Genomic DNA, 10,708 nt, shown 5'->3' on the forward strand with positions numbered 1-10,708 from the left:
ACTTGAAATCGGTTAAATGGCTTACATAACAGTCAGAAATCAAGAAAACAAGAGACAAAAATGTTCCACTTTGTTCATATGGAAACGGAAAGTACCGTTAATTTTGATCTTAAAAAAAAAAGCAATTTCAATTTGCAGCCCAAACACTCAGAAATCCTAAGAGTTGTCGTAACCTCTTAAACACGCCAGCTCTTTTTTTTTAGGGACTCTGAGCTCTGGTAAATTTGAGAAATGTAACCTCAGTAAGAGTGACCAAATGCGATGCATGAGGTATTATTACTTAAATTTGGGCTGCGATAAATATGCAAAGAGCTATCGGATGTATTGTCAAAAGCAAATTTTTAAGCATCAGAGCTATCAGAACTTATAAAGATCAATAGCAAATATTTATAAAGCTATCATTTATAGTAATAGAGTCGTTATAAATACTGATATGACTGTTAAAATTAATATCAGAGCTATTGTTAAGACTTGCAGAGTTGCTGTAAATATGGACAGTTATCAACAGAGTTTACGTAAAAGTAGTAAGAGTACTCATCATAGTTAATTTAGCTATGACAAACATTTAAAGAGCTATTATAACTGTCCAGAAAGATATCTTTATATAAAGCAGAGTCCAACAGAGTTACCATAGCCAGACGCAGAGCTATATTAGGTGATAACAAAGTTGTACTTTTTCCTGAAAGTGCTATGATTTATATTAGCAAAGGCATTAAAAATGCTGATAGAACTTCCAAATGTACTGGCAGAGCTGTCATCAGTATCGACGGCGTCATCATATATATTGTCAGAGTAATCATAAGTACAATGAGAGTTTCCTTCATTTTGAGTTTAGCTGTGCTCAATTTTTCAAGAATTATCTAAACTCTTGATAAAGCTATCAGCTTAAGTAATAAGGTTTTTAAATATACTCACAGAGCTATGGTTATCACTAAAAGAGATGTGATATATTTTTACTGAGCTATCGCAGTTGGTGATAAAGTCGTAACAACTTTTTAAAGTGTTATGAAAAGTTGTTGCAACTTTATCACCAACTGCGATGGCTCAGTAAAAATATATCACATCTCTTTTAGTGATAACCATAGCTCTGTGAGTATATTTAAAAACCTTAGGAGTTATTTTATATTATAAAAGAATTGTATCCATCTTTGATACAAAACTTTTATAAATACTTACCAAGCTTTCAGAATCTTTCTAATTAATACGAGTATCAACATTAAGGTTTTGATAGAGCTTTAAATTCGACATAGAAAAACATTACATTTAAGGCTATTTAAAAAATACAAACAATAGAATGTTTCATCTTTCATGACATAGAGTTTTTTATTGATATTTTATTAGTAACGATTTTAAAAATATTATTATATTATTATACTAAGATACATATGTACATTTAAAGATTGTTGAGAAAATTATTGTTTCATAGTAAACAGAAATTTGACGGTATTGTAAATACTCTCAATAAATATTAATACATTACATTACATTGATTTATATGTTATATATATATACCTTATATAAATTAAAAATCTCATTATTGCTTGCTTTTATTATTTTACATTTGTTTGGTTTTGAAAAACTAAATTATTTCTTTGTTTGCCACATTACTTGTAAATTTGTATTCTTAAAAGTCCCAAATGATAAAATCATTTCCCAAACTATTTTGAGATATTTGTGAGGTATGTTTGCAGACAAGACGTTTTAACTCTAAAGTTATATATTTTTCTTGCTTTTCCACCCGATAGGCGAAGTAGTGATTATCAAAAAACAAAGTTTCAACTTTTTGAAGGCATAAAATAAAAGAATTTCCTGAAACAAGTATGTGTTTTACTAAGGCAAACTCAGGGTCTAAATCATTATAAATATTAATACATACAACTGCTTCTTTGTTTAAAATAATATCATATACACTACATTTAGTCGTTTCTTCAACTGGTAAATAGGGTGACACATCATACTTTAAACTTACATCTTTAGTAACTGTTTTTAAGGATAAATAAGAAATCGGGGTATTGAAATATTCCTCATAATTTAAAAATAGGTCAGCAAGTTTCATTTTGTTTTTGTTAAAAACTGTTTTTAGAACGTTCATTCTGTTGTTTGATATATAAATTGATTTTTTCAAGACCTGATGCTTGGCTTCGAACCTGATGGAACTTATTGCAATAATGGGACCGATTTTCTCCATAATAGAAGAATAATGTGTAAGAAAATGAAATTTTGGTTTCAAGTGACTTCCTGATACCTTTAAGTACAAGTTATTATGAATATAAACAATTTCCGCTAGGTATTTTGAAGTTTGGGAAGTATGGTGTTTTCTAAAAATTATTGATGTCATTTCTCTCAAAGCCAAAAGCAATTTCCATTCATCAGAGTCTTGCTCAATTTTATCTCCTATTAACAGTGGAAGAAATTTCAAAAAAGTAAACATTTCAGAACCTGAGAGACGAATTTTACTACAGGTTAATAAATCAGAATTTAGAAGTGGTGGTTTATTAATTGATTCGTAAGGACCAAAATTAAATATTTGAATTCTACGGTTTATTTCCTCAATAGTTAAGAACTTTTCACAAATTAAGTTTTTAAAAATACTTAATAAGTCATAGTGACAAACTCCTTCTAAAATGTCATGAAAACAGTCGACTGAATAGTTTTCTACAACGTGGAAATTTATTAAAGTGTTCCATATTGAGTTTTCTTTAACACCAGTCAGAGAAACATTGTTTACTTTGAGGTCATGCTCATATCCAACTATAGTTCTTAATTGTGCAGCTGTTTCGTTACAAAGAAGTTTCATTTCAATTTTAGGAACCTTACAAAATCTGCAATAATAGTTAGAACTAAATGACTCCGTGAACCCTAAAATGGAATTGACGCCCAAATTATCGCCAATTACGGAACATGTAACAAATTTTACTTTTTTGTATCTCCTATTTTGTATTTGAATACCATCTGTTTGCAAAGTATTAAGCTGCGCAACAAGTGGTTTAAAAATCGGAGAATTACCAAACTTAACTCTATCCTGAGTAAAAAAGATCATCGCCAAGAAAATATGCGATAACTTTGAACTTAGGTAATCCGGAAGACACAAAAGCTTAATGTAGACTGCTCCAAGCTTGAGAGTATTACTATGTGAACCAAGGGGATTTAAAGATTCAAAGTCGTCAAAATAAACTACAAGTGGTAAAAAGAGGATGTCTGTTTCATTTTCTGGATTCAGAGAAGATATTTTATTTTTCCAAAATGAAGTTTGAATAATGTTATAAATATAAAAATTTTCATCAACAATGCTTTCTACATACTCTAATATTTGTTCTAATAAGCATGTTTTAGTGAATAAAATACTAAACAGCTCAGAAATCGGAAGCATCTTAAGGAAAAAGTTGTATTCTATATTTTGAATCTCATTCTGGTTTGAATATAATTGGTCCTGTTCTACAGCTAACGCGCAAGTTTTTTCTTCGACGAGAAGATTTAAAGATTTAAGTTGTTTTAATAATAAGCAATTTGTCTTTGCAAAACTTGGAGAAAGTAATAAGTGCAAATCGTCTATACTTTTCTGAACAGAAGCTTTGACTTCATTATTTTCAAGTTGATATAATACTTCATTGATGTGCTTATCATAAAAATTAGTTATATTTGCGTATATATGCATCATTGAAGATTTAGGAATTCGATCATCTGACAAGCATTTAAGAAATGTTCTTAAAAAGTTAATGTGAATATCAGGACATATCGCCTTTTCCTGTAAAAGAGCGGGTTTGGGTGATGAAAAGGCTAAATCCGAATCAAATGTGGCTTCACTTGAAATTGTGGGACATAAAGATTTTCTTGTTGCATGATCTCGTTGCCTGTGCTTCAAATGTTTATAAAAATTGCTAAAAATACGTAAGCAATCCTCTTCCGGACATGCGTATCTTCTCAAATCTTTATGAATATTTTTAAAGTGTGCACTATACATTGAAGTTGTGTCAAAAGAATTTTTGCACAAATAGCATTGAAATTCCATATCTATATAAAGAACGATATGTGGTGGGCAAATTGACAAAGATTTAATAAAAGTCTAACCACTTGAAGAATAAAAATGTATCTAAATTAATAAAATAAATAATTATTAATATTTATTATTATTAATTATAATTCCAAACACTTCTGTCGTCAAAATTTATTGATGAAAGATATGTGAAAACTGATAAAAAAAAGATCACTTTTGAATAAAATTCACAGACAAACACTTGTATATCCAAAATTAATGAGATAATCAACATTTGTCAAAAGAAAAAAAGGAAGGATATGTGGCAAACAAAGAACTGTGTAGTCACAACTAGTGTAGTCAAAGCTTATAAAAACTATTTAAAAAGACAAATTTTGAGGTAAAAAAAAAATATAAAAATATTATTTAAAGCCAATAACTCACATTTTGCACAAATCGTTGTGGATTGTTTCGATTGTGGCCATGTTTACGCCTTTTTTGAATTTTTGTTCGACTTTTATTCCAAATAAAAAAATTTGTGTAAACGTCCAAACCATCATACTCTCTGCTGGGTAGTTGAGGTCAAGAACGTAAAACAGAAAAAAACAAGTTTCGAATGCTTCCAATGGATCTTCAAAAAAATATTTCTTATCCAGAAGCGTAACGTAGGCGTTGAGCTTTTTGCTGGGATCTCCTAATACCACAATTCTTGGCTGCTTCCCAGAGTTATTCTTTGCTAGATTAATTTCGTGGTTGTCAGATTCTTGTATAGTCTGAAGAAAAATAGTAAAATAAAAAGTTCAATATAGTAGTTTTATTTAAAATAAAAATAATTTTTTGTTAAAATATTAAATTTATTTAAAATTTAAAAGTAATAATTAACCTTAAAATATGCTACAAAATTTTCTTGACTTTCGATTTTCGAGCAACGGTATGAAGCCTTCGTTGCACTCTTTTTTGTACGTGAGCTTGGAAACATATAGCTCAATATTATCAATGCTATAATTTTTGAAGCTTCAGTATTGGTTCTGACTATTTTCATGAATTGCTTAACATTGTTGTCTTTCGATTTTTCACCATACTTTAAAATTTTTGGATAATATAACGACCAGCATTCTGAAAAGTTTTGGGCTTGAGGCAGCAAATATATTCAACTATATAATATATATATACAAAATTTAATTAAATATGAACCTACTTAAAAAAAAGTACTTTAATTACCAGTTTTATCGATTCTTTTGAATTAGCAACAAATATCGGGAAGTTATCCAGGTAATCCAAAATACTACTTGACGCTTTAAGTAGTTTCTGTCGAAGATTGTGCGTTTGTTTCCAATTATTCTCAATAATACTCCAGGGTTCTATTTCGGACTTTAACCATTCAAGAGCTTCTAAGTCAGAGTTTGATTCTTCTAATAAAAAAATTGTTTATCAATTACATTGTTCTAGTAGAAAGGTCTTAATGTTTACCAATAACGTCTTCTGGTTCCGCAGCTATAATAGGTTCAGAGTTTCGTCGGTGTCTCGATCTTTTTATCAGTTTAGATTCAGAAAGTTTTTTTCTAAAATATGTGTAAGCATCATAAAGTTTTCCACAAGGCCTTTGGCCCCTACATGCAGGCGTAAAATAGGCAGAAGTTATTTCTCCCGGAAACACTTGTACAATAAGTTCAGCTAAATACAAAAAATCGTGCCTTGACAATCTGTAAACGTTTGAGAATACTATTATTCAGTAACTTAAATTTTGCTTTGCATTTATTTATGTAATTAATAATCGAATAATTGTATACAATATTGGAATACTTCTGTATTAGCTATTTTATACGCAATTTTCTGGGCGATAGTCGATTCTATAAAAGCCCCAAATGATATTTGCAGGGGTTACAATGAAATGTTTTTTTTTCTATTGGATTTAGATCCGATTCTTTTAATAGCAGTGGAAAAAAAAACTAGCAAAACGAAAAAAAAAAATTATTTATGTTAAGAATAATTACTATATCTGATGTTTAATTGACCATTGAAAAATTGGCTCTCAGTGGTGTATAAATAAAACATTTTTTTAACAGCCATATTTATGACTTGTTTCAAGTCTTTACAAGGACATGAATGTTTTGATATTCTAGTTGTACTTTGAGGTTAAGATACCGAAAAGTAGTTTTGAAATAAGTCAATAATGTGGCTGTAAAAAATTTTGTAAATGGAAATGTTTTGATTTGCGCAAAATATTATTTGTAAAAAATATATGAAAATGAAATACTTATACCATACAATATATGTATGTAGTTCCTAGAATTTAAAACAGTGAGCAAACTGCTTTGTATAGTATCATGCTAATGACTTGAAAAAGCTTGTTTAAATCCAAGTTACAGCCTTTCAAAAACCGTACAAACTTATAACAAAAAAAATTTGACTGCGTATATTAAGAAACAACTTAAAAATGAAGAAAAAACTTACTCAACATGTTTATTTTCTTGCAAAATTTGTTTAACAACGAATTTTGAAATCGTAATTCTATCATGGTTATCCAAATTTAAAGAATTTCCAAACTTCGCGAGGATTATTATTAAGTCCAAATCATTATTTTCTTTGAAATATCGTTTTGAACAGAAACGACATAAGTCCAGCGACTTCAAAGGCTTAAAAACCCGCTAAGGTTTTAAAATGCGTCTTCAGCTGGATTATAATTATAAAATATCAGACATAAAAATAATTAATATTTCACGTTTCTGTTGACATTTCATGTCTGATTTACACGATCGACAAAATGTCATTATTTCTGCATAATGTATCTATTTTGTGCCATTATCGTGTTTTATGACAAAAAAATATAATGAAATAGAAATAATGACATTTTGTCACTCGTGTAAATTAGACATGAATGTCAACAGAAACGTGAAATATTAGGTATTTTTATTTGTATGTCTGATTTACACGAGAGACGAGAGATAAAATGTTTTTTCTTTAAAATAACAGCTAAATGGATTTGTTGTTGCAAGTACGAAAAGAGTGATGACAGCTCTGGTTGGGTCACGGTGGTCGTAATTTGGATACAATAGGTGTGTTTTTTTGTTTATCTATATAGATTTTGTGCAAAAAAACGACATCGAGATTTTTGAATTCGAAACAATTTACGTGTTAAAAACAACAAAAACTTTATCTGTATAGATTTTTGAAAAATCCAGATAATTATCCAGATTTTACTTTCTCTCGATAAAAACAGTAGTGCCAAGATAGTTTAATTGTTGTGTTCATACAGAAATATCTGAAAATATTAACAAAAAAAAAAGCGGAGAAAACGAGGTTTGAAAAAAACTCTCATAGAAAAAAATAATCAAAAATTTGTTTGACATGGTTGCATTGAAATGTTAATATCTCGAGATATAAGCAATGCACTTTTCAGATAAAAGTCTTAAATGGATCCTGATAAGATTGTTGAACAGATATGTATATAAAATTACCAAAGTTTTTTCGAAAAATTAGAAATAAAAATAAAAAAGTTTTCACATTTGATTTTTAAAAAATCGAAAAATAATTCAATATGGCTACCTTCAAACGCTTATAACACAAGAACGACGCAACCAATGTTAATGGTCATGGTCTTAAAATGTAGCTAAGAATATACAGATAATTCTTGGTTTTTTGTGAAAAAACAATTTTTTTGAATCCAACATGGATGCCATGGCCATATGAAAATTTTTGTTTGCATCCAACATGGATGTAATGGCCTTCCCACTTCGGAGTTAAAATAAAAAAAAAACAAAAGCAACATTTTTGACAGACAGCTGCCAAAGTATATGTACAGTGGTGCCAAATGTTTGCATGGATTTCAAAAATCTCGATGTCGTTTTTTTGCACAAAATCTATATAGATAAACAAAAAAACACAGCTAATAACTCTGACTTGGTCACGATAGCTGCAATTTTGGCGTCGTGTTTAGATTGTTTGTTAGTCAGCTACATAATGAGTGCAAAAGAGAAAAAAGTTGAAAGAAAAAATTATCCGACCGGAGAGTCGTGGGTCGTGAGTCCGAGACTCTTTTTTGACGTTTCTTTTTCCACTTTTTCTTTTTTCAACATTTCTTTTTGCTTCAACACAACAACAACAAATTTTAAATAAAAAGAGAAATGTCAAATTTGAGTCCTTGACTGAAGAGGCATCGTGTGTAGTACGCGCCTCACAGAATGATTATCAAAAGAAAATTCGAAAAAAGAGTCAAGCCTCTTGAGGCTTCATGTAATAGCTGACTTATCGTACTCATTGTGTGTCAATGTCATTATTTCTGCATTATTAACCTATTTTTTGTCATTCTTGTGTTCAATGAAAAAAATTTACATAAAGACAGAAATAATGACATTTTGTCACTCGTGTAAATCAGACATACAAATGTGAACATAACTTCAGGAAACGTCAAATATTATTTGGTATGTGCATTATAACCATGCCGGATTTACACGATCGACAAAATGTCATTATTTCTGCATAATGCATCTATTTTGTGCCATTATCGTGTTCTATGACAAAAAAATATAATGACAGAAATAATAACATTTTGTCACTCGTGTAAATCAGACATGAATGTCAACAGAAGCGTGAAATATTATATATATATAGGTATTTTTATTTGTATGTCTGATTTACACGAGAGACGAGAGATAAAATATTTTTTCTTTAAGATAACAGCTAAATGGATTTGTTGTTGCAAGTATGAAAAGAGTGATGACAGCTTTGGTTGGGTCACGGTGGTCGTAATTTGGATACAATAACTCTGACTTGGTCACGATAGCTGCAATTTTGGCGTCGTGTTTAGATTTTTTGTTATCGTATTCATTGTGTGTCAATTCTGCATTATTAACCTTTTTTTTGTCATTTTTGTGTTCAATAAAAAAAATTTACATAATGTAGAAATAATGACATTTTGTCACTCGTGTAAATCAGACATGAATGTCAACAGAAACGTCAAATATAAGGTATTTTTATTTGTATGTTTGATTTACACGAGAGATTATCGTGATTTATGACAAACAAATAATAGAAATGATGACATTTTGTTATAAATGCATTTTGGAATAAACGTCAACAGTACTTCACGAAAAGACAAATATTATTTGTATGAAATCGTATGAGCTATATCGCGCTTACCGGCAGCGATTTAACGAAATATTTTATTTGAATCGGAGTATTCGGAGTGCCGAATCCATCTACTCTTTTATAAACCGAGCACCTCTACGAGCTGGCGATTTTCATAAAAAATCGATAAAAAAAAAATCGCCACAACGATTAAACGGAGTGATTAAAAAGGAAATTCTAAAAAAAAAAACTATTTAAGGCCTTGTCTAGCAGGGCGCAATCCAGTGAAAACTATTGACTTTTGACCAAATATATATATTTTGTAAAAATATAATAAAAGGGTAGAACGCATCACCGGACTACGCCCAGTTTAACCAGGCCTTAAAATTCCAAATATTCCAACCGTCTCGTGTAGACTAGGTGTTAAGATTATTTTATCATCCCTGTTTTTTTTTTTCTTGTTGACAACAGAAAGAATGATGTATGTGAGAATATGAATGTTTGTGTATTTCTTTCTCTTCTCTCTGGCTAGTTGGTAATTTGGGTATCTGCCGCGCAAAATCTACGAACTAGAAATACAATCTACATAGCAGGCGATAGAAATAGAAAATTAGTTTGTTAAAATGAAGATTGAGGAACAATCTGAAAGAATAAAACAAAATGTAGGTATTTGAAGAAATATGAAGTGTTTTCTTTTAATATTAGTGAATATTTCCACAAAATTTAAAATTCCAAGATTGTTGCCGGTTGCATCTTAAAGAAGGCTGAACTCAGAGAATTCCTCATCCGTAAGCCCGCAAGAGATGGTTCCTCTGGTGTAGAGATGTGTGTCATACCCTCACGTATTGAAATCATCATCATAGTTACCGAAACCTAACAGATCTTGAGTCATCACCGGAAAGTTGCGTGGTCAGCGTGCAAAATCAATTTGACGATTTAATGAATATCGCCACACGTCATGTTCTGTTGCTTCAAGGAGTGGTGGGTCAAAGATTTTGGCCAGCAGTATTCACCGAGCGCTCATAATATGTTTCGAAACTCAACTAAAAAATCCTACTTGTTTAGCTCATAAATATTTCCTTTCAGTTGGCTAGTGAGTGGTTTTTTTCGAGTTGTGATTCTCATACAGTTATGAACCCTCGGTGAATACGAGCTACGGCCCCAAGAACAAAATTAGTCCAAAGAAGCCATTGTCAGTGTTTTTGTACTCTGTTGTGGAGAGTCGAGACTGAGGAGGAATGGATTTACGAAACCTCTGGAGGAGTTTGCCGAGGCCATTTAAATTGGGGAAGGACGTCTGAGGACTCTATTGTTTTTCTTACCAGGCTAAAAGTCTTGTGTTTAAAGCCTCTCATAACAAATAAAAGGAATATGTATATTGAATTGATTTATAATTTTTTTTAATTTTATCAGAAGAAAATGAGAATGACAATTAAAAAAAAAAAAAACAGTTTTGCGTAAGTTACTTTTTCATAAAAATTAAAAGTGAAAAATAGTGATTTTTCAAATTTGTTTTTCCTGGAATCAGCAATTCACATAATGGTCGTGTTTTTTGAAAAAGTGAATAACCAGCTCAGCAAATTTAACAAATATTTAAAAATTTTATTAAATTCTATGACGGTGTCTACATTGGATTGCCTCATCCGACTTTTTTTGACTTTAGACACT

The 10,708-nt window shown here is 30.3% G+C and overlaps 1 long non-coding RNA gene across 1 annotated transcript; it reads left to right on the forward strand.

Moving 5' to 3' along the window:
• Positions 1–8,757: 8,757 nt before the first annotated feature.
• LOC129918541 (uncharacterized) lies at positions 8,758–10,445 on the forward strand. Its single transcript, XR_008772970.1, has 2 exons — positions 8,758–9,702; positions 9,777–10,445. It is a non-coding gene; the product is annotated as an uncharacterized LOC129918541 (long non-coding RNA).
• Positions 10,446–10,708: the final 263 nt, after the last annotated feature.

This window comes from Episyrphus balteatus, chromosome 4, assembly GCF_945859705.1.
Source record: "Episyrphus balteatus chromosome 4, idEpiBalt1.1, whole genome shotgun sequence".
NCBI lineage: Eukaryota > Metazoa > Arthropoda > Insecta > Diptera > Syrphidae > Episyrphus > Episyrphus balteatus.